Raw genomic sequence first — 6007 nt, 5'->3', positions numbered from 1 at the left:
CAAGAGATACATATTTGGAAATGTGCAAAAGATGGAAATGTGCAATAGATGGAAATATGGGTCCATAGCTTAAGAGAAAATTCTCAACTGGAGAAACAGTTTTATGAAATTTTAATATTTTTAAATGCTTTTCTTTTATTCAGAGTTAGAATATAATTACCTTACATAAAAAGATTTTCTAATGTGTATTTTGAAAAAGTTATTTTTTAAATTCTTTTTATGCCCCTATCTTTTTTTGAAAATTTCTTTGTTTTTCTAAAACAAGATTTGATTTATTTACTTTCAGAGAGAGGGGTAGGAAGGGAGAAAGAGAGGGAGAGAAACATCGATGTATGGTTGCCTCTTGCATTCCTCCAACCGGAGGCCAGGCCCACAACCCACACATGTGCTCTGACTGGGAATTGAACTGGCAACCCTTTTGTTCACAGGCTGACACTCAATCCACTGAGCCATACCAGTGAGATAAATCATTATCTTTTGATTTATGGAGAGGGGGGGGCAGGCAGAGAGAGAGAGAGAGAAGAAAGAGGAGGAGGAGGAGGAGGAGGAGGAAGAAGAAGAAGAAGAAGAACAAGAAGAAGAAGAAGAAGAAGAAGAAAAGAAAGAAGAAAGAAGAAGGAGAAGAAGAAGAAGAAGAGAAAAAGAGCAAGAGGACAGATCCTTTTGAAACAGATCATAGATTGTTCTTTCTTAGGCAACTGTGATTTTGATTAAGGGGGATTTTGAAATAATTGAAAAATAGCTTCCAATCTCTGCTGAGAAGTCACCTTTCTACTATGAATTTTATTCCAAGAAACAGATAATCACAGGAGGAACACTTTTTAGTCTAACTATAAAGGCTAAATCAATATATAAATGATTAGAAAATGTGGTGGAGCACTTGTACTTCCCTTGGACCAGTACCTTAAAAAACATCATAGGAATTACACTACAGCAGAACACTGGAACATTCAAGTATCTTAGGAATAAATCCTACTAAAGACTTTCAATTACACATAGAATAAAATTGAAAAATTCTGGCTACATCTACACAATCCTATATGATCTAAATTCTCTTCACTTGATCTCATATCCTACCATGGTTGTCATAATTCATGATGCTAACCTCCCCCGCCCCCCCTTAAAGAGACCTAGCTTGTCCTGCCTCAGGACCTTTGTATTTGCAGTTCCCTTCTTTAAAAAGCTATTCCTTCACTTCTTACAATAGCTACATCTTTGTTATCTCAGCTCAAATGTCACTTCCTCACAGCTGCTTTCCTTCACCCCGTATCTTAAGCATGTCTCCCTCATCTTGCTCTCATACAGCACTGTAGTTTATTACACTCATTACTTTCCAAAAATTATCTTATGTATTTACTTATACATGAGATAATTTACAACTATACACTTGGTGGTGTTTACCTTGGTGTGTCCAAACACCAAGATTGTTCTCTGGTTAATGCTCAATAAATATTTTTGTATTTACTGAATGAATAAATTAATCAAAACTATGCTAGATTATCTGAAAAAAAAATCTCAGTAGAGCCTGAGCCTGACTTGTCATGGGGAGTGTGAGACCAACTAGATAGGTAAAAAAAAAAAAATATGAACTTGAAAAATTACGGAAGTTGATTTTTTTGTGATATTTAACTTGAGTGTCATAAATTTCTCTCATTTTACATTTGACTTGTGACACATGCAGTGTGGATGTCCTGGTGCTATGTATTGTGGGTTAATGAAGAATATCAGTTTTGGCAAACTTAGATTTAAAACCTATCTTTGGGCAAGATAGTTATTGTTTTTAACCCTTAAGCAGTTTCCTCATCTACAAAGTGTGAATAATAATTTTTATGGCATAAAACACCTAGCACATAAGTATATTCTTAATATATTTTATTTTCCTTTTGTTCTCCTTCTTCTGAGTTTTAAATTGATTTCCCCCTATTTCTGTTTAGTTAGTACCAGAGAATGATAGAAGCTGTTAATTTTCCTCCATATCCATTTTCTCTTCTTTTCCCTAATAGAGCTCCCTGAGTTTTTTTTTTTTTCCTGACATATATCCACCCAGATAGAACTTACCATTCCCAGCATTTGCTTACAACTACATGTTTCATGTGACTAAGTTCTGGGTCAATGGAATGAGAGAGGAACTGATATGAGCAATTCCAGGTTCTGCTGTGAAAATAAAACTACTAAACCTCCACTTCCTCTTTTTCCTTCCCACAGGCTAGAATGCAGACATGGTGGTAGTGAGCCTACTTGACCTGTAGAGTTGGGGATGGCAGAGAAACAAGATAGAAAGAACTTGAGTTGCTGGGTGACCATAGGAAACATGGCCTCTCTATTCCCTGCACTGACCATCAGACTAGAGTTTTATGTGAGAAAAATATACCTTTTTTCTTATTGTGGTCCTAATGCCACTTGGCAATCACTTTTCTGTCTCTGCTGATATGGATACGATGTGCTCCAAGTCTTCTTCCCAGAGTGGCACCTTGAACCCCTTTGTTCATGTGCATGCCAGCTCACTGACTAGAGCTCTTCTGTGCCCCAGAAGGTTACCTTCTGTTGTCCTAGTTACTGTGGGCTGGGCCTGGTTTAGACAACAAAGAAAACTTTCCTGCCACCCTGTGGACTGCAACCACACCTTCTCCAACAAAGGCTGAATCCTCTCCTTGGAAGGGTACATCCTATCCACATTTGCCTTCATTGGATATTTTCTATCAGTCCTAAGGCATTCTATAGTATTACATCTTATAGTGTTTCTTTTGTCATTGCTAAATGATTCTTTAAAATAAATTATTTATATCATGTTATGATTTCTATCTTCTGTTTGGACTCACATTGAAACAATTGGAAAACAAAATTTGCAAGATGCTACAGAGAGTATGCAAGCATTATATTCTTTGGGAAAGATTTGATTTGAATAATCTAATTTTTTCTTAAACCAAGCCTATGTGCCTTTTTGTCTTCCTTTTAAAATAATGAAACCAAATTTTGCTTTGAAAGAATCATAGCTGGCAGTTGATAATAGCTTTATTTACTGTGGCCACAGCAATAATCTATACTAATGATAATTAATTTGACAGAATTAGAAGATTGATTTATTTAATGAAACTACAAGTAATTGTGAATTTCTTTACTAATAACATGAGGGAAATGAGACCTGTTAACATTTAAAATAGTTTATAAGGGGCAGGTACACTCTTTAAAATAATAAAATTTTATATTCTCATCAATTCCCTTATATTTCATGTTTTACTTTATCATTGTCTTCTAATTACTAGAGCTTTGTCTACACACATAATGGGAGTAAGTTGGCATTGGATTTCTTTGTTCACTTCAGCATCCTTTAAAACATAAACAATTTAATTGAAGTTAATTGAGCTGCTACTATATTCCAGGAGATTGTATATTTTATGTATTGCCATAATCATGCTGTATAACATGCCCCCTCAAACAATGGTTTAAAACAATAATCAAATATTTAGGTCACAGGTCTATTAGTAGGTGTTATTGACCGGACTCAGCTGGGTGTGGTAGTGATTGATCTTGACCATCTTTCTGGAAGTTGACGAGTTGTTGGATGACCTAAGGTAGATTTATTTATGGTTACACAGCTGTGTTTCTTTGTTTTTCATCCATTTAGGAGGTACTAAGCATTTTCTTAAGGTCATGATAGAGAACAAGAGTGAGAGCAAGTGGAAAGATGTAAGTGCTTTTCTAGGCTCTGTTTGTGTCACATATACCAATACCCTGTTGACCAAAGTAAGTTCCACGGTGTTGTATTACTTTGCTAGGGCTTCCGTACCAAGATACCACTGGTTGGATGCCTAAAGAACAGAATTTTCTCAGAGCACTGAAGGCTAGAAGTTCAATATCAAGGTGTTGGCATGTTTAGTTTCTTCTTTGGCCTCTTTCATTGGCTTGCAGAGGGCTGGCTGCCTTCTTGCTTTGTCCTCACATGGTCTCACCTCTGTGCACTTGTGAATCTGGTGTCTCTGTGTGTCCAAATTTCCTCTTCTTATAAGGACATTAGTCTGATTGGATGAGGCCCACTCTAATGGCCTCATTTAACTTACGTATTTAAAGACCCTATCTCCAAATACAGTCAATTCTGAGATAAATTGGGGGTTAAGGTTTCAAAGGATGAAATTTTTGTAGGGAGAAAAGATACAATTCAGCCCTTACTACATGAACAAGCCCAAAGTCACAATGGGAATTCAAGGCTACAAAAAGATGGAAAGAATTAAGGCTATTATTTCCCACAATATATCACAATGTTAACAAAAATTCAGTGGCACAGTTATTTTTGTCCTTTTATAGATGAGGACAAATAAAACTCAGTTAGATGTGAGTCTCCACATGTTTATGTTTTTTTTTCTTGTATGAAAACCTGATAACTAGAATCAGAGGTCAAGAGAAATCTTTTTACTTTTAATTTTTAAGTATTTTTTTATTAAAGAGAGCCTGGTATTGTGGCTCAGAGTGTGAGCTGTTGGCAATAAGCTACCTGAACCCAAATCTCCCCTGCAATACTTACTGGCTGGTGTACCTTGGGAAAGTTATTTAAAACTTGTGTACCTTACCTTCCCATAACATGAGAATAAGAGTGCAACTTACCACACTACATTATTAAGGTATTAAATCCCATAATATATGTAAAGTTTAGAACACTGCCTGGTGTATAGGACATATTATAAACTGTTTGCTATAATAATAACAACAATTATTTTAACTCTTTTTTATTTAATGTGTGATACTCATTAAACATAACATAATTCTTTTTGATCATGGTGACATTACCTAATGATCAGGGGGATGAGCAAGCTAAATAGTTTGACTAAGAGCGTATCACTTACTAACTGGTACTCTGTTGCAGGATATCAAATATTTCACTAAGAAATTCTCAAGTATTGGTTAACTTATGGTTTTTATAAAGTTGTATTTTAAATTTTTCTATAACTATATAGAAAATTCATGATGGGACAGGCCTATAGTGTCAATCAATTACTTGGATTATTTCCATAGCTTCAAACTGATTTATCAACTTTTAGTTTCTCTTTTCCCCAAACCATTTACCTTATACTGAAGTTAGATTCAGATTCTGAAAAACATTGTTTTTGTCCTGTTATTCCTCTACTGAAGCCTTCAGTAGTTCACTAGGGCCTAAAAGATAATATTCCAACATCTTGTGCTAGTATGCAAAAAATCTAGAGTGAATTCCTTATTTTCCACAAGTCCCTGATATGACTTGCATATTTCTGCCAGTGCCATTTTACTCACACCTAATTTCCCAACATGTATTTCTCTTTCCATTTTTTCCACTTAAGGAATCTTTCCCTTATGTTAGCATAGGGATTTGATGCCTGGGGCAGGGGGTGCCAGTCTTTGATTTATCAGTTTTTTATATTATCTATTAATTTTTTATTAGGGAGGATAAAAATTTGTTTTCTAATATAGTTTTGTTATAGTTATTGGTTAAATTAATAAGCAGGAATCAAGTCTTTATATTATGCTTATACACATGCTTCTCACAGTTGAGTGTTATACACTGTACTGTGGATATGTTTCCTTTCCCTGAAGGTGATACTAATCTCCTTGCTTACTCATTTGCATAGTTTTCCTTGTATCCTTAACTAATTTTTCTCATACCTTTCAAGAGCTCCTTGGTATAATTTTGCACAAAGGCAATCTCAATCACTTCCAATCCTGATCACTTTCAATTTATTTTTTTCCCCCTTGAAACAAGCCCTCAATTCCCTGGTCTAGGTTCGTTGTTTCCTATGTCTGCTGCACAGTTTTTGTCTCAGGACCTCTGTTTTCATTCTTGAAATTACCTTTTTATTCTCCTAGGTAGAACACTGGTCACTAGAAATTCTAATTTGTTTGTTTCCCTGTGCTTCTTTAACATGAAGGCTGAGGGTGAACAAATTTTTTTGTAACACTGAGGATGCTTGGTTGCTAAATTATGGTAAAGGAAGGCGTTAGAGCATCAAATTTTAATGTTTTAAAAATTGTGGCTACTATT

This window comes from Pteronotus mesoamericanus, unplaced genomic scaffold, assembly GCF_021234165.1.
Source record: "Pteronotus mesoamericanus isolate MK-2021 breed Mesoamerican mustached bat unplaced genomic scaffold, CSHL_Meso_final scaffold_36, whole genome shotgun sequence".
NCBI classification, from domain to species: domain Eukaryota; kingdom Metazoa; phylum Chordata; class Mammalia; order Chiroptera; family Mormoopidae; genus Pteronotus; species Pteronotus mesoamericanus.
This window is presented reverse-complemented; position numbering follows the sequence as displayed.